Here is a 25,091-nt window from a genome sequence, read left to right on the forward strand (position 1 = left end):
TTTTTTTATCTAATTTTTTCTTGCTCTAACCTGTCCCCAGTGAAGACTCCTTTTTATACATGTTTATGCTTGGTATTGATCTGATTATATGAACAAAGTAATTTATATTACATGGTAATTTACATTATAATAAATTATTGATACCTTATGGAGTATTAATAAGAGTTTCTGATTAAGAGAAAGTGTGAGCTTACAGAGAGGCTATTGCTCAGTTTGATCCTGAACTACAAAGCATAAATCTATCTACTTAACTCTCCTCTTCTGGGTTCCAGGGCAGGGCAGTGAATCCCTTGGATGAGACTCTCATCTCTCTTAGGTCCACTTTTCTGAAACAGGAAGAAAATACTCTCTGGGATTTGGTGGAATGAGGTGGCCAGAGATGACTAATTTAAAAATGAACGAAGTCTGTCTTTGGTACTATGTATATTCTCTCTCACATTTTTTTATTCTTGTTTATCCTAATAATCATTTTTTATTTTTCTAATAAGCATGTTAAGTAGATAATTTAAAAATTATATGAGAGTAGAAATTCGTTCTCATGCTGCTAATAAAGACATACCTGAGACTGGGTAATTTATAAAAGAAAGGGGTTTAATGAACTCACAGTTCTACATGGCTGGGGAGGCTTCACAGTCATGGCGGAAGACAGGAGGAGCAAAAGTCATGTCTTAAAGGGCATCAAGCAAGAGAGTGTGTGCAGGGGAACTCCCCTTTATAAAACTATCAGATCTCATGAGACTTACCTATTACTACAAGAACAGCACAGGAAAGACCCATCCCCATGATTCAATTACCTTCCACCGGGCCCCTCACACAACACATGGGAATTCTGGGAACTACAATTCAAGATTTGGGTGGGGACACAGCCAAACCATATCAGGTTATAAAGTGTTTTCTGGGTTAAATTGATAATTTTAAGGACTAATTTATCCAAAATCTCCGTAGCCTATTTATTTATTTTGATGAAATGAAGTGTACTTTCCACAAGGCATGTAGAAAAAACAGACTGATTTACTAAGACAGTGTAGACAATCAAGTAAAAAGATTTATATAGGCATACATCATCCATATCCAAATCTTAATCTTGGGTTCCAATGCAGGGACACATCCATGGACTGGTTATCTACAATGTATAGTCAGTGATGGGTCCATTATTCTTTTAGATTGTCATGCTTTACTTCTGCTGGATCCCCAATTACTTGATTTGTTCCATGAACTCATGAAGATTTTGTTGACTGAAGTACAATTTGACCAAAGCAGTGGTGACTCGATGCCCCCTTCCCTAGTAAGCACCCTTATAAATGCCCTCTGTGCTCCAGTCACTCTTAAAAATTCTTAAATTAAAAGTAGATTTTTGTCCTTAATTCACTCCCTCAGTTTTGTTGTTTCAAGCCTTGGAAAAAGAGCCACTTCAAGATGTGGTTATCTAAAATCATTATTGGAATCGATTGTTCTTAGAAAGGAAGATAGACAAACATTAGAACAGTTTACACTAAATTCATTTAGGTTTTTGTCACTTAATGTATACCACATGCATTTTCTAATTGCCGTGGTTTGAATGCTTTTGTCCCCTTCAAAAGTCATGTTGAAAATCCATCCCCGATGCAACAGTGTTGGAAGGTGAGGTCTGATGGGAGATGTTTAGAACATGAGTGCTCTGCTCTCATGAATGGACTAATGCCATTATAAAGGGCTTGATGGAGGGATTTTGCTCTCTCTCTCTTTTCTCTCTCTCTCTTTTTGCTCTTCCGCTTTCTGCCATGTGAGGACATGGTATTGCTCTCCTCTTCAGGACCCAGCAAGAAGGCTCTCCTCGATGCCATTGCCTTAATCTTGGACTTCTCAACATCTAGAACTGTAAGAAAATTAATTTATGTTCTTTATACATTACCCAGTCCCAAGTATTCTGTTATAGCAGCACAAAATAGAGACACCCATTTTATTTACTATTTATATAAAATATCTCCCTGGACTGCTTAAAAATAGTGCAATGTGTAAAATAACATGTTTATTTTACCAATCTCATAGTGTTGAATATTTAGTTTCTTTCTAAATATTTGCTGTTACAAGTAATATTCAGCAACAGTTTACATATGAAAATCCACTATCACCTGACTTTTGTTCCATATTCATTTTTTTGATGACTTAAGTGTCCTTTACTCACAAGGCACTAATTGGAACACTAATAAAAAATGATCTTTGTTAGGAGCTGGGGATACCCTTGTTGTTCAGTTATTAATTTGCCACCATCTTGACAATTGAAAGAACATCCAGAAGCCAAAAGAAAATTACCTTGATTTACTTTGTTTTTTCAAGACAGTTTACCATCATTCTTATTGTCCTAATAGTGTTCTTTCAAAGCTTTTCTTAGCTGACTGAAGTGGTGAAGAACCTATGAGCAGAACTCTCATTTTAATCATCTGTGACTCTGAGAGATTAGCAGAGCATCCGCTATCTATTAATTTTTTAAAAAGGAAATCGCTTCTTAATTACAAATAGGGAAAATATTGATAGCTACAAATAAGAAAAAAGAGAACCATTTTGTCTCTGTGTATCCATTTTTTGCCTTTATAGTTATTTACAGAGGACTTTTATTTTCTCCCCCTTGAAAAGGACCATATGCTTTAACATACAAATTTCCAGAAGGTCAGAAAACACAACACTTCCGTGGAATGCTGCTTCACATAGGGCTACTTGTGTTGGAGCCAGGAAGCTTGCTTTTAAGGACCCAAGGGGACTATGAGCCTTTTCTGCTGGATCGAGCTCCTGGTATTACTTTCACTATGTTTCTGGCCTTAGCAAAATCTGGAACAGACTGCAGGCTGGAGTGTGTTGGCACACGTATGCAGCTCTACCATCTGTTTTGCTTCTTCAATTCATCAATTTCCTTTACTTATGAGATCTCCCACCACTTAGTAAAGTTATGAAAAATATGTACTTGTCCTTAATTACTTTTACAGATCTTTTCAGAGGAAATTGTGCTGTAGTATGTGAGTAATGATAAAGTAAAATGTTATTGCCAAAAAAAGCAGTAAATCATTAAAATTAAATATTTAAGCCTCAACTAATTAACAAGTCAATGAAAGTTGTGGTCTTGGCTGCCTAATGAACAGTTATGGAAAGGAAGTTGCGTAGCCTGTCCTTGACAAAGGCAGGGTCTGCTACTGTTCTGTTGCAAGCTTATTTTTTGTTAAGTACTTTAGATTTGTGTTTAAAACTCCTAAAGCTGTTTCCTCTCTATATATTATTGGAAATATTTAAGCCTTAAGATGGACTATATCTGTCTCTTACAGAAGGTAAGAAATGATAACTCCCTTGAGAGTAGAACCACCGTCATTTGTAATATCTAAAATAATTGCTAAAGCCTGAAAACATTTTGATATTCTAGAAGGGATATATTTATGTTAACATAGTAATTATATTTCCATCCTAGATGACAGAAACTAAGTGCCACTCTGCCAGGGAATTTTTCCAAACCTCTTCAACTCTTTGCACACAACAGCCAGATGGGCAGCATCTGGGACAAAGAGTCAGCTAGAAGAATCAGAAAAGGTGAAAAAGAGCACCTATAAAGATAAAATACAGGGCACATAAACATACTCTGGGTCCTATAAGTGTCCACAGGAGTTCCCCTGTCATAGTAAAAACGTATTTTAAAAGAATATTAATACGCCACCCCACAAAACTGCCTGACAAACTGTAACTTGCCCAGCATAATGGAATCTGATGACCCTGTGGCAGAATTAGAAATACAACCTAAAATTCCAGACAAAATCATCAATTACCAGAAACTGTTCTCCTTCATGTCATTTTAGTTTATTGCAAAGAATGCCTTGTGGTCACAAAAACTCAAATTAAATTATAAGGTGATTCTGAAGGCAGTTAAATTTGTATTTTTCCATTCTTCGTGGAACTAAGAAAGGAAATTAGAAAAATTGCTTTTAAATTCCTTAACTATTCTGATCACTCACCAGTAATTTTAAGTAAGAGTTGACAATTCAGGCTTTAAACCTGAAGGCAAATACTTGGTGCAAATGCAACTTTTTGCAGTTCCTTTCAGATAAACAAAAAACAGTTTCTCTACCTGTTAACATTTGTTTCTGTAACTTGGATAAGATTGTTCTTTTGTCTAATGAAATGAGGTTCATTACAGTCAAAACAAATATATTCTACTTTTCTCCAGTGTGTCTATGATTTGTTTTACTTTATTTTATTTTTTATTTATTTTGCATCAGTCTACAGAAGGTGAAAGAGATGGAGGATTATACATGGAATTATTTTTTTTTTTTTGAGATGGAGTTTCACTCTTGTTGTCCAGGATGGAATGCAATGGCCTGATCTCGACTCACTGCAACCTCTGCCTCCCAGGTTCAAGCAATTCTCCTGCCTCAGCCTCCCGAGTAGCTGGGATTACAGACATGCACCACCACTCTTGGCTAATTTTTTATTTTTAGTAGAGACGGGCTTTTTCCATATTGGTCAGGCTGGTCTTGAACTCTCGACCTCAGGTCATCCGCCCGCCTTGGCCTCCCAAAGTGTTGGGATTACCAGCATAAGTCACCGCACCCGGCCTGTACCTGGAATGTTTTTAAGGAGTTAGGCCTGGGTCAACAGAAGGCTGAAATAAGGAATAGACCATAGTCTGCAATGAAGAGGTGAAGAGCACAATTTCAGGCTCCATGTAATAAAATGATTGCGTTCTGCTTAGGTATTTCTAACTAAGTGGCCCAAGTATAAGGCAATTTCTTGGGGACAGATATTTAAGGAGTCTGGAATCATCATTGGAGGAGGCTTATTGGAATGCAGATTCCTTCTTTCCTTGACTGGTTTTAGACAGGTATGTGTGTGGAGACTGCCACTGCACTCTGCATCGACATTAGACGTTTACATATCTGTCTCCTCCACTGGACTGAGGCTTTCCCAAGAGTCAGAGTATATCTTTTTTTTTTTTTTTGAGATGGAGTCTCGCTCTGTTGCCCAGGCTGGAGAGCAGTGGTGCGATCTCGGCTCACTGCAAGCTCCGCCTCCCGGATTCACGCCATTCTCCTGCCTCAGCCTCTCGGAGTAGCTGGGACTACAGGCGCCCGCCACCACACCCGGCTAATTTTCTGTATTTTTAGTAGAGACGGGGTTTCACCATGTTAGCCAGGATGGTCTCAATCTCCTGACCTGGTGATCCGCTCACCTCAGCCTCTCAATGTGCTGGGATTACAGGCGTGAGCCACCACGCCGGGCCCGGAAGTATATATTATTAATCTTTGCTCTCTTGGGGGTTAGCATTTCGAGAAATGAAACAGTAGGCCTTTATAAAATAAATTGAACTCCTTCTATAGGTATATCTTAAACATGTCATGTAGCCTCTGACAGGAATAAAACACGTTCTTTTTCATACAGTTTCCTTATTTTTACAAAATATTACAGAATTTTCAGTTTGCAGAATTGTTCATGGAATTATTTGTAGAATTTGGATCCTTAATATTAAAGAACTTTCAGATTTTTATTGTTACCACATGTACAGGGAGAATATGCCATTACTATCCTGCTCTATTAAGTAATTGTGAAATCCTGTTGAGGTATCCGGATTTTGTAGGTGAATACATAGTGGATGTTGTCAAGGCACTTTCAGTGTATATCTCATAACAATCACATAAGCTATCTTCCCATGTCCCATTTTTAGGTGGAATCACTTTGTGGTGGTGTAGTCTACACTCGGTCCAGAATTATGCTTCTTTTTCAGTGTGAATCACTTTCCATTGAGTCCCAGAGAGTCTCTTACACATTTTAATTTTTAGATTGAGGGTACACTCTCTTCAGAGCATCTCAGCTGGCTTACATTTAGCGAATTGTTTTATTTTCTATCTTTCTTTTTCTTTTATTTATTTGTTTTGAGACGGAGTCTCGCTCCGTCACCAGGCTGGAGTGCAGTGGCATGATCTCGGCTCACTGCAAGCTCCGCCTCCCAGGTTCAAGCAATTCTCCTGCCTCAGCCTCCGGAGTAGCTGGGATTACAGGCGCGTGCCACCACGCCCAGCTAATTTTTGTATTTTTAGTAGAGAGGGGGTTTCACCATGTTGGTCAGGCTGGTCTCGATTTCGTGACCTCGTGACCCACCTACCTCGGCCTCCCAAAGTGCTGGGATTACAGGTGTGAGCCACTGCACCCGGCCATTTTCATTTCTCATCCCTTGAAAGTACAATTGTGAGGTCTCTGCCCAAGGCACTAAAAAATAATCAGAAATCCTTAAAGATCCCAGCATTATTTCTCCTCTTCTTTCCAGAATTGACTTCCTATCTTGACTCTCGTCTTAAATCAATAACAACCTGGATAATCTGAAAATACATTCTAAAATTTCTCCAAAAATTGATAGCTTTTTAAGGTTTCTGGATAACTGCGATCACTTGGTACCTAAGCAAAATGTATTCTCAACAAACTCTTTCCTCTCTTCTCTCCCTCCATTCTTCCCTTTCTTCTTTCCTTCTTTTGTTTTTCTTTTTATTTATCTTTCTATTATTTGTATCAATTTTTAACAAAACTTATTTATTCACTTAAATAAATATTTGATGGTTTAAATAAATTTTAAAATATATAAAGGAATGCAGTCATTAATAAAAGTCTCCCTTACACTACTGTTTCTCTACGCAACTTTTCTCAGCCTTTGCTGTCATGCTGCAATTTTTATTATTTCTCTTTTATTTCTTAATATTAACTTGACCTGTAGACTTGGCTGTACTAAAAAGCTTGTCTTTTTTGCCCTTCAACTTTACTTTTAGTAAAGAGGTACTAAGATTTACTTAGATATATGTAATATTTTAATAAAGAAAAGGAAATTGAAGAAATTCATTGTGTGACAGCAGATATATTAGCAATAAATCCAGGATACAGTGAATCCTTGACGTGAACTTTATAAAGTTATTCTTAATGTAAGTTTTTTCAACATTGGGTCATCATGTAAGGGACTATATAAATGTAAAAACGGAGTTGATATCAACCTGGAGCTGATATCCAATCTATTTTTTTCCTGGAACCAGATCCGTAATCAGAACATATATATAAATCAGATGCTGGAAAGAGATCATTATTGTGATATTTGAATACTTTCTGGGTGCAAAGAAAAGCGTAAACATCCTCAGCGAGCAGTAAACTATGGGAGGGACAGACTTTTGCTTTTAAAGATCTTACGGATTTAAGAAATAAGTATTGGCTGGGCACGGTGGCTCATGCCTGTAATCTCAGCAGTTTGGGGGGCCAAAGTGGGCAGATCACCTGAGGTCAGGAGTTTGAGGCCAGACTGGCGAACATGGTAAAACCCCGTCTCTACTAAAAAATACAAAAATTAGCCAGGTATGGTAGTACGTGCCTGTAGTCTCAGGTACTCCGGAGGCTGAGGCAGGAGAATTGCTTGAACCCGGGAGGCAGAGATTGCAGTGAGCCGAGATGGCGCCACTGCACTCCAGCCTGAGCTACAGAGTGAGACTCCATCTCAAAAAAAAAAAAAAAAAAAAAAAGAAAGAAGTATTACTGGACAGGCACAGTAGCTCACCCCTGTAATGCCAGCCATTTGGGAGGCCAAAGTGAGTGGATCATCTGATGTCAAGAGTTCAAAGTCAGCCTGGCCAACATGGTGAAACACCGTCTCTACTAAAAATACAAAAATTAGCTCAGCTTAGTGGCAGGCACCTGTAATCCCAGCTACTTGGGAGGCTGAGACAGGAGAATTGCTTGAACCTGGAGGTGGAGGTTGCAGGAAGCCAAGATCACACCATCGCACTACAGCCTGGGCAACAAGAGTGAAACTCCATCTCAAAAGAAAAAGAAAAAGAAATAAGTTTCACGTGCGTCCGTGTGAAGAGACCACCAAACAGGCTTTGTGTGAGCAACATGGCTGTTTATTTCACCTGGGTGCAGGCGGGCTGAGTCCGAAAAGAGAGTCAGCGAAGGGAGATAGGGGCGGGGCCGTTTTAGAGGATTTGGGTAGGTAAAGGAAAATTACAGTCAAAGAGGGGTTGTTCTCTGGTGGGCAGAGTGGGGGTCACAAGGTGCTCAGTATGAGCCAGGATGAGCCAGAAGGAATTTCATGAGACAATGTCATCAGTTAAGGTAGGAACAGGCTATCTTCATTTCTTTTGTGGTGGAATGTCATCAGTTAAGGCAGGAACCAGCCATCTGGATGTGTACGTGCAGGCCACAGGGGATATGATGGCTTAGCTTGGGCTCAGAGGCCTGACATTCCTGTCTTCTTATATTAATAAGAAAAATAAAACGAAATAGTGGTAAAGTGTTGGGACGGTGAAAATTTTGGGGGATGGTATGGAGAGATAATGGGCGATGTTTCTCAGGGCTGCTTCGAGGGGGATTGGGGCGGCCTGGGAACCTAGAGTGGGAGCGATTAAGCTGAAGGAAGATTTTGTGGTAAGGGGTGATATTGTGGGGTTGTTAGAAGGAACATTTGTCATTTAGAATTATTGGTGATGGCCTGGATACAGTTTTGTATGAATTGAAAAACTAAACGGAATAAGAGAAGGAGAAAAACAGGTATTAAAGGTGTAAGAATTGGGAGGACCTAGGACATCTAATTTAGAGTGCCTAAGGAAATTCAGCATAGTCCTGTCAGCAAAGATTATTTACTTTGAGTTAAGAGTGGCAGTTTGGGGATAGCACCAGGAGATATCAGCTGTGATGGCTTGGAGAAACAGTGTAAACCGGCAGTGTAAATAAGAGCAGGGCATGTATGAGTAGTTGAGAATGGTGAATAGAAGTATGACTAGACAGAAGATAGTAGGGATGATGAGTTTTTTGGGGCACAGTCTAAGTTAGTCTGGTGTCTGGAATGAGACTGGGGCTTAATAAAAAGGAGCGTCTATACAGGAGCTTAAATGGGCTGTACCCTGTAGCATTCTGAGGACAGGTCTGACTTCTGAGAAGGGAAAGTGGTAAAAGTATTGTCCAGTCCTTTTTAAGTTAATGGCTGAGCTTGGTGAGGTGTGTTTTTAATAGACCATTAGTGTGTCACAGAATACTAAGAGCCTGAAAAAATGCTTGGCTGATTTGACTAATAAAGGCTCGTCTGTTATCAGACTGTATAGAGGTGGGAAGGCTAAACTGAGGAATTATGTCTGAAAGAAGGGAATGACAAGGTTAAACTGAAGAATTATGTCTGACAGAAGGGAAGAAATGACTGCGGTGGCCTTCTCAGACCCTGTAGGAAAGGACTCTACTTATCCAGTGAAAGTGTCTACCTAGACTAAGAGGTATTTTAGTTATCTTACTCGGGGCATGTTGAGTAAAGCTGAGTTGCCAGTCCTGGGTGGGGGCAAATCCTTGAGCTTGATGTGTAGGGAAGAGAGGGGGACTGAATAATCCATGAGGAGTAGTAGAATAGCAGATGGAACACTGAGAAGTTATTTCTTTGAGGATAGATTTCCACAATGGAAAGGAAATGAGAGGTTCTAAGAGGCGAGCTAGTGGCTTGTACTATAGCATAGCCTGCCTTTGCTGGTGTGTGGCAATTAGGCCTGGTGGAACTGCCATCAATAAACTAAGTGTGATCAGGGTGAGAAACAGGGAAGAAGGAAATGTGGGGAAATGGGGTGAACGTCAGGTGGATCAGAGAGATGCAGTCATGAGGGTCAGGTGTGGTATCTGGAATAATGTGGGAGGCTGGATTGAAGTCTGGGGCAGGAACAATGGTAATCATGGAGACTTAATGAAGAGTGAGTACAGCTGAAGGAGCCAGGAAGCAGAAAGTATATGCGCCAGGTGTGAGTAAGAAAAGAGATTTTGGAAATTAGGAGAGCTGTAGAGAGTGAATTGAGCATAGTTTGTGATTTTTACGGCCTCTAAAAGTATTAAAGCAGGGGCAGCCACTGCACGCAGACATGAGGGCTAGGTTAAACAGTAAGGTCAAGTTGTTTGGACAGAAAGGCTACAGGGTGCGGTAAGAATTCTGACCGCACTAACCATGCCTAGGAAGGAAAGGAGTTGTTGTTTTGTAAGGGATTGAGGTTTGGGAGATTAATTGGACACTATCAGCAGGGAGAGCACATGTGTTTTTATGAGCATTATACTGAGATAGGTAACAGATGAGGATGAAATTTGGGCTTGACTGAAGTAATGGGAGCTGTCTGTGAAGCCTTGCAGCGGGACAGCCCAGGTAATTTGCTGAGCCTAATGGGTGTCAGGGTCAGTCTAAGTGAAAGCAAAGAGAGGCTGGGATGAGGGGTGCAGGGGAATAGTGAAAAAAGCATCTTTAAGATGGAGAATGGAATAGTGATTTGTGGAGGAAGGTATTGAGGACAAAAGAGTGTACGGGTTGGGCACCACAGGATGGATAGGCAAAACAATTTGGTTGATAAGGTGCAGATCCTGAACTAATCTGTAAGACTTGTCCGGTTTTTGGACAGGTAAAATGGGGGAATTGTAAGGAGAGTTATAGGTTTTAGAAGCCCATGCTGTAGCAGGTGAGTGATAAGCGTGCTGTGGGATGGGATATTGGCGTTGAGCAGGGTAAGGGTGATTAGGTTTTAATGGGATGGTAATGGGCATGTGATCGGTTGCCAGGGAAGGAGTAGAGATGTCCCATACCTGTGGGTTAAGGTGGGGGGATACGAGAGGAAGTCACGAAGGAGGCTTTGGGTTGGGGAGAAGGGTGGCAATGAGATGTGGCTGTAGTCCAGGAATAGTCAGGGAAGCAGATAATTTGGTTAAAATATCTCGGCCCAATAAGGGAACTGGGCAGGTGGGGATAACTAAAAAAGAGTGCATAAAAGAGTGTTGTCCAAGTTGGCATCAGAGTGGGGAGTTTTCAGGGGTTTAGAATCCTGGCCGTCAATACCCACAACAGTTACGGAGGCAAGGGAAACAGGCCCTTGAAAAGAAGGTGATGTGGAGTGGGTAGCCTCCGTATTGACTAAGGGGACGGACTTACCTTCCACTGTGAGAGTTACCCGAAGCTCGGCGTCCGTGATGGTCTACGGGGCTTCCGAGGTGATTGGGCAGCGTCAGTCTTCAGCTGCTAAGCCGAGAAGGAGTCAGTCAGAGAGCCTTGGGCCAGAGTTCCAGGGGCTCTGGGAGTGGCTGCCAGGTGAGTTGAACAGTCCGATTTCCAGTGGGGTCCCACACAGATGGGACACAGCTTAGGAGGAATCCTGAGTTGCAGGCATTCCTTGGCCTGGTGGTCAGATTTCTGGCACTTGTAGCAAGCTCCTGGGGGAGGATGTTCTGGAGGAATGCCTGGCCGCTGCGGTTCAGGCGTTTGGAAGTTCTTGTGTGCTAGAGATGTGGCTGGGGTTTGTCTCACAGTGGAGGCAAGGAATTGCAACTTTTTTCTATTATTGTACACCTTGAAGGCGAGTTTAATTAAATCCTGTTGTGGGGTTTGAGGGCCGGAATTTAATTTTTGGAGTTTTATTTAATGTCGGGAGCAGATTGGGTAATAAAATGTATTTTGAGAATAAGACAGCCTTTTGACCTTTTAGGGTCTAGGGCTGTAAAGTGTCTCAGGGTTGCTGCCAAACAAGTCATGAACTGGGCTGGATTTTTATATTTGATGAAAAAGAGCCTAAACGCTATCTGATTTGGGATAAAGAAAAAGGAGCATTAACCTTGACTATGCCTTTAGCTCTAGCCACCTTTTTAAGAGTAAATTGCTGAGCAGGTGGGGGAGGGCTAGTCACGGAACGAAACTGTAAGCCCGACCAGGTGTGAGGAGGGGAGGTGATAAAAGAATTACAGGGTGGAGGAGCGGAGGCTGAGGAAGAATTGGGACCTAGCTCGGCCTGGCGAAGAGCAGCCTGGCGAGGAGGGGAGAGGTCAGATGGGTCTGTAGAAAAGGAGGATTAGAAGGACTCAGTGACGCTTGGGGTTGGGACTGAGGGGACAGGTGGGAGGGAAAGAAGGAAGATTTGGGACGAGTTACATTGGGCACAGAGACTAGGAAGGGACCGATGTGTAAAAGAATGCCTGGACGTCAGGCACCTCAGACTGTTTGCCCATTTTAAGACAAGAATTATTTAGATCTTGCCGGATGGAAAAATTGAAAGTGCCATTTTCTGGCTATTTGGAACTACTGTCGAGTTTGTATTGGGGTCAAGTGGCATTGCAGAAGAAAATAAGGCATTTAGGTTTTAGGTCAGGTGTGAGTTGAAGAGGTTTTAAGTTTTTGAGAACATAGGCCAAGGGAGAAGTAGTAGGAATGGAGGGTGGAAGATTGCCCACAGTGAAGGAAGCAAGCCTAGAGAAAAGAGAGTAGAGACATGGAGGGAAGGGGTTCGGGGGTTCTTACCTTCCAGAAAAGTGGGAAATGGGTTGGGGCACAGATATAAGGGGTTGGGGCACAGAGATAAGTCAGGGCATGGAAATAAGGGATCAGGGCACAGAGACAAGAGGTTGGGGTGCAGAAATAAGGGATTGGGGTGCAGAGATATAAGAGGTTGGGTCGTGGAAATAAGGGATTGGGCTGCAGAGATAAGAGGTTGGGGTACTTGCCCTTCTAGAAAAGCGAGACTTGCTGCTCAGGGTGAAGGAGAAGGGGTTGAGGGGTACCTGCTCCTCCCCCAGAAAAGCAGAGAAGGGGTAGAGACAAGGAGAGAAGGGGTTGGGGTACTTGCCCCTTCCCTAGAAAAGCGGGACTTGCCGCTAAGAGTGAAGGACCAAGGCAGCCGTCCCTGTGTGGTCTGACACCTCTGAAACATGGGTGAATAATCAGAGAGGCATCCCTGCAATGATTAAACACCAAGAGAAGGCTGCCTTCCCAGTCCGTTACCAGCGCCAGAGTTTTGGGTCCATGGATAAAACGTGTCTCCTTCGTCTCTACCAGAAAATGAAAGGAATGGAAATTAAGAGAAGGGAGAGATTGAAGAGTGGAAAGGAGAAAGTGGTTGAGGGACAGTGAGAGAGGCTGGAGAAGAGAGTAAGAAGAGGCCGCTTACCTGATTTAAAATTGGTGAGATGTTCCTTGGGCTGGTGAGTCTGAGGACCCAAGGTCGTAGGTAGATCTTTTTCACGGAGCAAAGAACAGGAGGACAGGGGATTGATCTCCGAAGGGAGGTCTCTGGATCTGAGTCATGGCACCAAATTTCATGCGCATCCGTGTGAAGAGACCACCAAACAGGCTTTGTGTGAGCGACATGGCTGTTTATTTCACCTGGGTGCAGGCAGGCTGAGTCCGAAAAGAGAGTCAGCGAAGGGAGATAGGAGTGGGGCTGTTTTAGAGGATTTGGGTAGGTAAAGGAAAATTACAGTCAAAGGGGGGTTGTTCTCTGGTGGGCAGAGTGGGGGTCACAAGGTACTCAATAGGGGAGTTTTTGAGCCAGGATGAGCCAGGAAAAGGAATTTCACAAGACAATGTCATCAGTTAAGGCAGGAACAGGCCATTTTCACTTCTTTTGTGGTAGAATGTCATCAGTTAAGGCAGGAACTGGCCATCTGGATGTGTATGTGCAGGCCACAGGGGATATGATGGCTTAGCTTGGGCTCAGAGGTCTGACAATAAGTATTACTATAAAAATATTTTAGTATTGCTACCAAAAAAAAAAAAAACCTGTAAACTCAGTAGAAGAAAAAAAAGGAGGAGGAAGAAGAGGGAGAAGAATAATTCCTATTATCATTGCACATTTTTGGAATCAAGAAGACATGGGTTGGAAAACCCAAATCTACCATTTTCTAATTGGTTAAATTTAAACCTGGATCTCAGCATCCTCATCTATAAAATAAGAATAATCATAATACCTACTTAAAAATGGAAAAGAGCTTTGAAAACTGTCAAGTGTTAAAATATTTTGTTGTAATTATTTTGAAACTGCAATTCTATTCTTTCTAACTTATTTTAGTAAGTTATTAACTTCAATCATTGAAACCTAGTATTGGAATTATTGTCAGGCTAACTAGTACACATGACGTCTTTGTGCATATTCCAGAAAGGTGTCTCTCTCAGTAGATCTTAATACTGTGGGGAGTAAGTTGGCAAATACAGAGCATCTTTGTCTGATCTGGGCCCTCATGACCAGAAAGCTTGGAATTTGTAGGTTGACAATGGTTGAAATTTCAGGATCCATTCACTTCATTGGCTATGCTTTTGTGCAGAACAAAACCTGAATTGTGGGCTGGTCTTTGGTTGGAAGACTTTTTGGAGGGCATAGAGTGGAGGTTTTTTTTCCCCCCTCCAGAGAGCATGTATGTGTAAAATAAGGGACTCATTCATTATGCAACAAATGTTGTTTGTTATTGGCTTGCTGTATATTCACCTTTAACTTCCAAACAGCAGTCTTACATTCCCTCCTCTCAAGTCACAGGATGTATTTCTATATGGCAACTCCTAAATTGAAATCTACAATCAGGTTTTCACTAGGAGTTGTTTGGTGGACTTGACTAGTATCCTTTTTTTTTTTTTTAATTTCTAACAGAGCTCTGAATTTTGCTTAAATATGTATTATCTCTCTCATATATGGTTATACCTCAAAGAAACATCACCCCTCATATATATATAAAGTTATCCTTAACTGGTTATTAGTTCCAGGGTGTTGTCGCTAGTATAGGACTTGCTGCATTCCTTTGTAAGTGATGAAGCAAGGAATGGCATTGAGACACAATTCTGACCAATGCAGTCGTGATAGAAATATTTTGGATAAAGTTTTACCTCTCTTTCATTAGAGAGCCATAGGAAGACTGTTGGATGTCTTCTTTGGGATTAATGCTTTTATCCATCATTATCTGAAGGCTACTTTAATTCTGAGCTTCCTATTACAAAAATACAATTTCTTATAGTTCACACCAATCTGAGTTGGAGTGTCTGTTGCTTGGACCCAATAACTTTATAACTAATGAAGATTCACTTTCTCAAGGCAAGGTAGCCTCAGTGTTTTTCCTTTTCAGGTTTCCTCATGTGCTTTTCTTCCTGACCTAGCTTGTCCCAGTCAACCTCCTCCGATGTTTTTAACATGTTGAAGGCCAGGGTTGAAGGCAACACTTCTTTATGGCATGTCCAGTGCAGAGCATTCTACTGACTCATGTTGAATTCATGTTGACACGAACCTATGACATTTTTGAGCACTCCCCAGGGATACCATATTCCCTTCATCCTGTAACAGTGCAGTCATTTCCTGTTTTTTTTAGCTAAAGTGTATATTTTTTAAAAATCATCTTTATTATATTTTATCTGGTTAGATTTAGTCCATCACTTTATCCAGTTGAAATAGTATAGAAATCCTTCTTGGAAAACTATGCATTTGTTTTCTCTTTCTCTTTAATCACCCTTAATTAAGTTAAATGGGTCTTTTATATCTTTGTAGATACAAATTTTGATCCAGAAAGGACTGAAATGAAATTACTGAATCAAGACATTAAAAAAACTCTTCTGATTGAGTTTGATCAACAAGTAAACTCTTTTCATGAACTTTCACAACCACTTAAAAATGACCTGGAGTGTACGATTTGGCCCATGGTCTATCCTACCTTCTACAAATACTGGTATTGTTTTCCTCTTATCAAAAGGAGGTGTTTTTTTCTGTTTTTCTTTTTTTCTTTTTAGCATTAGAATTTATTTTTACTATCTTTTTAGTTTTAAAATATAGTTTCATTTGCCATTTCTCAGTCTTAATGAACACGTTTTGATCTTTAATGAGCAGCTACTTTTTTTAATAAACCATCTATAATTTTTCCTAGAATGAATATAACATACGTAGCCTATTGTTAATGCAAAACCAAATTTCCCATTATTCTGGAAAGCTATTGAGAAACCATTTATCTGACTCTAGCCATTAGATACCAGATGGCTGTTCCATTATTCTTCATAGATCATTGTGAGAGGTCTAGTGATCTCATTGGTATGTAGTTTTAGTTTCCTGAAAGGTAATTAATCTTGGCCAAGGAGCTAAAAGTCTAAATTTAAAGTGTCTAGATGCTTTGCAGGTATCTTGGACTTAAATACTGTTATCCTCATGTATGTTCTATCATTTCCACTCTGAAAAATGATTTCTTTTGATGGAACAGATAGTAAAATACTGTATTGTGATTAAAAATATGGGTTCTATAGTTAGGCTACTTGAGTTCAAACCCTGGCTCTGATGCTTTCTAACTGTATGACTATGGACACGATATACAACCTCTATTAATTTCAATATCCCCATTTGTGAGAAAAGGAATGATAACAATATCCATATCATGGTGGGTTATTTTAAAGATTAAATGAAATAATCTGCCTAAAAGTACTTAGTTTGATACCTGACACATGGAGATCAACTCAGTAAAGTGTAGTTTATACAGCGAAGATAAAGGAAGAGATACAGGGTTTTACATTCTAGTCGTTGTAACTAACATTGCTGCTTTAAGGGACAGATCTGTGTTTTCTTATTCTTCTTGCATCAAGCAAGTATTTAAGAAAAGTCCTTTTGTCATCCTTAATTTTTCTCAGTAGTTGCAGCTTATTCTTGACACTGTCTTACATTTTTCTTACAGGCTTTGTCTTGCTCATTCTGGTGCGTCCTGTGCCCATCTTGTGTGTGTTTACAGACATTGCAATTTATCATGCTGTCTTTTTTATCTTTCGCTCTTTTCTCTCATAAAGAGATATTTGCAGTTAATAGTCATAATTTTATTGGTTAGCATTAACTTTTCTCCTTGAATCGGGCATGGACATCAGCCCCTAACTTTTTGAAAAGTGCTTTCCTAAAGTAGGCACCTATTCTATGCCCAGTATTCCTCTTATTTTTAAGCGAACAACTTTGCATTTGCCTGTGGTTTCTATTTCTGTCGCAGATGGAACAGTTCCTCATGATTGGTCTGAATTAGGCCTAGAGTTCCTTTTGTCACTCAAAACATCCATCTTGTGAAGAACAAAATTGCCCACAAGGTGCTTTGAGAATTTATCAGACGTGGGTTTTAGCCAAATTAAAACCATATTTTTCCAGAAGGTAAGGTCCCTTCCCTCTGTCAGCAGCAATTCCGTTCCTGTTTAACAAAGAAAACGTTCATTACTGTTCTAGGAATGAGTGTTATCCCTTCAAGTTCTAGAGAGATTAGTGTTTAGATACGTTGTGTCTCAGGATTAGAATCTGGTTTTCTATTTGCTTATTATTTCCTTTTTTGCTTCATCATTCAGGTTTCTGGGACCATGAAGTTTGTTTATAATTATAAACAATAGTATAAATATATAAATAGTGTATATATAAATATATGAATAGTATAAATATAAACAATAGCATCTTTTCTCTCTTTCTGTTTCCTCTTATAAAACGCTTTATTTTTATTTTTTTGTCATAAGTCCTCCATAGTAATAGTTTTTATTGGATGAGTTTAGCATTTATCTTACTCTTTCACCTTTTTTATGTAAGGAGGCTGATTTTTAAAGTAAGAATAGTAAATAATTTAATGCAAGGCATTCCCCCATAATATATTGTTTCCATTCTCCATCCAGAATTGCACCAGGGCTACATTAGGCTAATGTTCTAGGGAAAGATAGTGAAACAGCCTTAATATTCTGTATTTTCAACAGAGAGTTCTCAGCTCTCTGCCTGACTTTGCATGAAGGCTTGGCATCAAATCTTGAGCACTTCCATTAAAATAAAATTGTTTCAGAACTTCTAGTTCAGTTAATACTTTTAAAAGAGAGACATTCTTTGTATGTCAATTTCTGTTCATTTAAACATGCCTGTGGAGTTAATTAAAGGAAATTTTTGACGCTGTTAAGGCATTAGTAATGACAATCCTAATTCTGGAAATATAATTTTTTCAGTAAACTACATGAACATTTCTGTTTTTAGAAAAGCATCAAGTTATCTTCGGATGTTTAAATCACCAAATAATTTATACAAACAAGTAATAAACAAAACCCCAAATATTAACATACTGAGGTGTGCTCTTGATCAGGATGAATTTTTCCAAAGACATCTGAATGGAACCAACCTACTAATATTATTTCTTTACCATGACACATTATTATTCTTTACTATAAATTTCAATATCAATTTCAACTTGTTATTAAAATATTATCAAATAATTAGGTAAACTTAACAGCCTTATTGAAGTATTTAAATAAACAATAAGCTATCCATATTTAAAATGTAGAATTTGATAACATTCGACATATGCATACACTCGTGAAACCAGCACAACTGTGACAACGATCATATCCATCACCCCAAAGGTTTTAACAAATCCCTTCATAATCCCTTGCTTTCACTGCCCTGTCCCTATCCTCAGGCAACCTGAGGTCTGCTTTCTGACACTACAGTTAATTTGTATTTCCTAAAATTCTAAGTAAATGGAATCATGCTGCACGATTCTTTTTGCATGGCTTCTTTCAGTCAGCAGAATTATTTTAAGATTTATATATGCTGCCTGAAGCAATAGTTCATTCCTTTTATCCCTGAGAAGTATTCCATTGCATGTATATAAGTATACCACGATTTGTTTATCCATTTGCTGGCTGATGAGCACTTGTATTGTTCCCACTTTGGAGCTATTACAAATAGACCTGGTATGACATTTGCATATACATCTTTGTATAGACATATGCTTTCATTTCTTTTTGGAAAATAACTGGGAGTGGAATGGCTGGATCCTATAGTAGGTGTATGCTTAACATTCTCTTAGATAAACATTTTGTTTTAGAAGAGTTTTAAATTTACAGAAAAATTGTGAAGGCAGTACAGAAAGCTCATATATAGTCCACATCTGGCTTTCCTTATCATTAACATCTTACATTAATATAATATGCAACTCATGAACTAATATTTATATAATATTATTAAGTAAACCCTCTATTCAGATTTTTAAAAAATTTTTACTTATGGCCTTTTTTCTCTTCCAGGATCCCATGCATGATACCACATTATATTTAGTCATCATGTCTCCTTAGGCTCCTCTTGGCTATGATAGTTTCTCTGACTTTCATTGTTTTTCATGACCCTGATAGTTTTGAGACATAATGGTCAGGTATTTCTTAGGCTGTCCATTAACCGGGATTTGCCAGTTTTTGCCTCATGTAATTGATACATTGATCATCATGTAATAAATACCTTTCTTTATTCCTGATAATTGTCCTTATTCTAAAGTCTGCTTTGTCTAAAATTAATATAGCTACTTCAGCTTTCTTTCAGTTAGCATATTAACATAGTATTTTTATTACCACCTCTTAACTTTTAAACTATCTGAATCTATATATTTAAAGTTGGTTTCTGGTATGCACATAGTTTGGTCTTGACTTTTTATCCACATTGACCATTTATTTTGGTGTATATAGATCATTCACATATAAGTGATTATTGATATGATTGGATTAATGTATCATTGGAACTGTTTTTCTTTTTTTTTTTTCATTTTTTCTTGTATCTTTCCCCCAATCTTTTTTCTGCCTTTCCTGGTTTTAAATTAACATATTTTTTCTTTTCCTTTTTTTTTTTTTTTTTTTTGAGACAGAGTCTCACCTTGTTGCCCAGGCTGGAGTGCAGTGGTGTGATCTCGGCTCACTGAAACCTCCACCTCCCGGGTTCAAGTGATTCTCCTGGCTCAGCTTCCGAGTAAGTGGGATTGCAGGTGCCCACCATCACACCAGGCTAATTTTTGTATTTTTAGTAAAGATAGGGTTTTGCCCTGTTGGACAGGCTGGTCTTGATCTCCTGACCTCAGGTGATCCATTGCCTCGACCTCCCAAAGTGCTTAGATTGCAGGCGTGAGCAACCGCACCTGGCCAAATTAACATTTTATGTGATTCCTTTATATCTCATCTCAGCATATTATTTATATTTTATTCAAAAAATTGTTTGTAATTGCCCAAGGGTTTACAATATACATTTCTAGAAAATTTAAGTCTATCTTCAAATATCACTCTGTGGTTCCACATGTAATGCAGGTAACTTGTAACAGAGTATTTTCAATTCTTCCTTTCTGATCCTGTGATATTGCTGCCATTTATTTCTCTTATTTATATGTTACAATCACCCAATACATTGTTCCTATTATAGCTTTAAACAAACAGTTATTGTTTGATCATTTAAGAATGAGAAAAATAAAATATTTTATTTTACCTTTCTCTTCCTCTAAAACTTTTCTTTATGTAGATCCAAGTTTCAGAACTACATATTTCATCTTTCTAAAGAACCTCTTTTAATATTTCCTATAGGGAAGGTCAGCTGGGAATAAATTCCCTCAGATTTTATTTATCTGAGAAGGTCTTTTCTTCTCCTTTATCTCGAATATCAAATTCTAAGAAGATTTTTTTTTTCAAAACTTCTAAATAATTCACTCCTCTCTTCTTGCTTTCATGGATTCTGATGAGAACTTAGCTATAATTCTTATTTTTTTAATTTTTTTTTGTAAAGTTAAGATGACTTGTTTTCTCTGCCATACTTCCAAGATTTTCTAATTGTCTTTTGTTTTCTGGAGTTTGAATATAAAACGCCTGGATGGTTTTGTTGTTTTTTTGAGTTCTCTGAGATTCTTGGGTCTGTGGTTTATTGACTTTAATAATTTTGGAAAATATTTGGCTATTATTATTTTAAATATTCTTCTGCACCATTCTCTTTCTTCTTCTGGTATTCTAATTATACATATGTTACATTAATTGATATTGTCCCACAGATCTTGGATGGCCTATTCTTTTTAATTACTTTTTTTCATTCTTTCCTCATTTTCCATTTCACTCTGTGAAATTTCAGCTCACCTATCTTTGAGTTCATGGATTCTTTCCTTGACCATGTTGAGTCTACTGATGAGCCCCTCAAAGGTATTTTTAAATTTTCTTTTACTGTTTTGGAATTCTAGCATTTTCTTTTGATCCTTTGTTATAATGTTCACCTCTCTCCTAGCATTACCCACCTATTCTTGCATGTTGACTACTTTTCCCAAGAGTCACTAACATATTTATTATGTTAGTTAAATTGCCTATCTGATAATCCAACGTCTGTATCATATCAAAATCTGATTATGTTGATTGCTTTGTTTCTTCAGACTATGCTTTTTGATGTTTTTGTCTCTTGACATGACTTGTAATTTTTTGTTGAAAACTAGACAGGTATCAGGTTATAGGAAGAGAGGTAAATAGGCCTTTTCAGTGAGGATTTATGTTAATCTGATTAGGAGTTGAGCTGTATTTAATGTTTATTGTGGCTAGCTACTAGCGACTTCAGCTTTTTCTAGGGCTCTTACTTTGAGCTCTCCTTTTGGATTTGGGCCTTCTTTATGTATTACTCCTCAGAGAAAGTTTGTTTCTTTAAACGTTGCAGCTGTACATCACTGTCATATAATGCAGACTTGCGGATGTGGGGGAGAGAGGACATTCTATAATCTTCTGCTTAAGTCTCAGTCTTTTATTGGCCTTGAGTCTTAGGAATGTGGCCTTCTCCAGTATGTTTCTCCCTACTCCAACAGCACAGCTTTGTTTCCCCTGTGCCTACTAACTTCCCTGGCTGCAGCATTCCCAATCTACTTTGAAGTCGTATCTCATAAAGCTGATAGGGGCTGGACTTTATAGGAATTCCTTTCCCCTAGCTAGACAAATGTTCAGAGTTGTGCGATGGTGAAGTAGAAATGATTTTCCTTGTAGAGCAGGCCTTTATTATGGAGAAGGCTCTAGATGCACTTCACCTGGCTGTTCTTCCCTTCCCCTGAATGGTGCCAAGAGGGGATCTTTCTCATATCTTCACTATGAAAATCTGGTGGGATCCCTGCAAGAAAAGTCCATAAAAGTGTGGGGGCCTCTTTAAGACTGTTTCCTATTTGTCTTTTGTTTTCTGTAACAAAACAAATCAAACTGCCAGAATGTTAGACTCTTTGTAGTCTACATTCAGCCTCCAGCAAGTCCTCAAAATTACAAGTTATATGTCTCTACCAGTCTATGGCTTTAGCAGCTTCTTGTCCAGGTAAGCAGATCTCATCTGTGACTCCATCTACTCATGGTCTTCTCAGATTTCAAGGTGGCAGCATAACTTTTGTTGTAAAGATGACAGTGATTACTTCTAAGCTCAATACATATTGGAGCTGAAACTGAACGTCTGTTTAACTTTCAAAAAAGTGCCAAACTAGTTGCAAAATGGTTGTTCCATTTTACATTCCCACTGGCAGTGCATAGAATTCCATTTGGTTTACTTCCTAACACTTGGAATAGACAATCTTTTAAATGATAGACAATATAATAAGTGCTGCCTTATTTTTATTTTAATTATGATTTCCCTAGTATCTAATTATATTGAACATCTTTTCATGTGATTATTTGCCATCATGTACATTCTTTGGTAAAGAGTCTGTTCAAATAGTTTTCCTATTTTTGGGGGGGGGGGCAGTGTTTGTTGTTTTTATTGCTAAGTTCTATATACAAGTCCTTTATCAGATATGTGATTTACCAATATTTTTTCCTACTCTGTGGCTTGGCTTTTTATTTTCTGCAATATATTTATAAAGGAGTTCTAAAGGTTGAAGTCTAACTTATTTTTCTTTGTATGAATTATGCTTTTGGTGATATATCTAATAAACCTTTGGTTAGCTGATATCAAAAAATGTTCTTCTATGTTTTGTTTTGGATACTTTATAATTCTAGGTTTTACATTTAGGTTTATGATATAGTAGAGTTAATTTGTAAATATGTTGAAAGTTAAGAATTGATGATCATTTTTTGGTATGTGGACATCAAATTGGTCCAGCATTATTTGATGAAAAGACCATCCTTTCTTCACAGAATTGCCTTTGCACCTTTTCCAAAAATTTGTAGCCCATATATGTTTGAGTATTGTATTAGTCCATCTTCACAGTGCTGTAAAGACATACCTGAGAATGGGTAATTTATAAAGGAAAGAAGTTTAATTGACTCACAGTTCCGCATGGCTAGGGAGGCCTCAGGAAACTTACAGTCATGGCGGTAGGCAAAGGGGAAGCAAAGAACTTCTTCACATGGAGGCAGGAAAGAGGGTGTGTGAAGTAGGAACTGTCAAACACTTATAAAACCATTTGATCTCATGAGAACTCACTATCAAGAGAACAGCATGGAGGAGCCACCCCTGTGATTCAATCACCTCCCACCAGGTCCCTCCCTCCACAAGTGGGGATTATGGAGATTACAATTCAAAATGAGATTTGGGTGGGGACACAGAGCCAGACCATATCTGATATATATCAGATATATTTCTGGAATCTTTATTCTTTTGCATGAATCTGTCTATGTATCTTTGAGTCAATGCCAGCATATCTTGATTATTATAGCTTTTAGGTAAGTCTTAAAGTCTTTGAAGTAATTCTTGTAATTCCTCTCATGTTGTTTTTCTTTTCTTTTCTTTTTTTTTTTTGAGACACAATCTTACTCTGTCACCTAGGCTGGAATACAATGGCACAATCTTGGCTCACTGCAACCTCTGCCTCCCAGGTTCAAGTGACTCTTGTGCTTCAACCTCCTGAGTAGCTGGAATTACAGGCATGTGCCACCATGCCTGTCTAATTTCTGTATTTTTACTAGAGATGGGTTTTTGCCATGTTGACCAGGCTGGTCTTAAACACCTGACCTCAAGTGATCCACCTGCCTCAGCCTCCCAAAGTGCTGGGATTACATACATGCGTCATTGTGCCCAGCCTTATGTTGTTTTTCTATTTCAAAGTTGTTTTGGCTAGACTTGCTTCTTTACAGTTCCATTGTGGATTTTAAAATTTGCTGCCAAATTTCTGTTTTAAAAAAAAAGCATGTTGCAATTTGGATTGGGATTTTATTGTAATTACAGGTCAGTTGGAGGAAAACTTGCATCTTAACAATATTAAGTCTTCTGATCCATGGACCAAATGTATCTCTCCATTTATTTAGATATTTTAAAATATCTTTCAGCAATGCTTCGTAGATTTTAACGTACAGGGCTTGCATGTATTTTTTTTTTTTTAGATTTATTCCCAACTATTTCATGTTTTTAAATGCTTCTGTAAATGGTAAATTGTTCCTAATTGTTCTTTACTATTGTATAGACATACAACTGACTTTGGTATATTGCTTTTGTATCCTGCAGTTGCTAAACTTACATATAAGTTATAGTAAATTTAAAAATATCATCTACATTAAATTCTACGCAATCTTTTGTGCAACAGTTTATTTCCTCCTTTCCAATCTAGATGCCTTTTTTTTTTTTTTTTTTTTTTTTTTTTTTTTTTTTGCATATTGAAACGACTAATTCCCTTAAGTACAATGTTCACTGTGTTGAGAGTGGTCATTCTTTTCTTATTTCTGACCACAGGGGAGAAGTGATTCAATCTTTCACCAGTAATTTGATATTTATGTTAGCTAGAAGTTTTTTGTAGCTGTCCTTTATCAAATCAAAAAAACATATTGCTATACCTAGTTTGTTGAGTTTTTTTTTCATAATTGAAAGAACATAGTATTCTGAAAAGTGTTTTTTCTACATGTATTAAGGTCACCATATGTTTTTTCTTTTTTTGTTTGCTTACATTAAGAAATACGTTGATTGATTTTTGAGTGTTAAGCTAAACTTGCGTGCCTGGAGTAAAATGGGCCATGATTTATTATCCTTTTCATATATTGTTTAATTTGATTGGTTAACATTTTGTTAAAAAATTTTGCATCTATGTTTATTAGGAATATTGGTTGCTGTTTTCTTCTTTTTAAATGTCTTTGCCTGGATTTGTTGTTGGAATAATCCTGAAATCAATGCATAACTTGGTAAGTATTATAGTATTATTGGCTCTTCAAGTATCTGGAAACACTGATATAGGATTTGTATTGTTTCTTTCTTAAATACTTAATAGATTTTATCAGTGAAGCAATCTAGGAGGTTTCCTTCTGAGAATGTTTTGAACTACAAATTTAATTTTTTTAATAGATAGAAGGCTATTTAGTTTTTATCGCTCTCTCCTTCACTGAGCTTTGGTAGTTTGTATCTTTCAAATAATTTGTCCATTTAATCTAACTTTAAAAATTTATTGTCCCGATTTAGCTTGTACAATTTCTTTATTCTTTCTTCTAATATGAAATTCTAATATCTATAGATATATTCTAATATTCTAATATCTGTAAAATCTGTAGTGATGTTACTGCTTTTATTTCTGATATTGGTAATTTATTTTCTCTTTATTTCTTGAACAGACTGGCTAGAGGTTTATAAATTTTATTGATC

This window comes from Symphalangus syndactylus, chromosome 21, assembly GCF_028878055.3.
Source record: "Symphalangus syndactylus isolate Jambi chromosome 21, NHGRI_mSymSyn1-v2.1_pri, whole genome shotgun sequence".
Taxonomy (NCBI): domain Eukaryota; kingdom Metazoa; phylum Chordata; class Mammalia; order Primates; family Hylobatidae; genus Symphalangus; species Symphalangus syndactylus.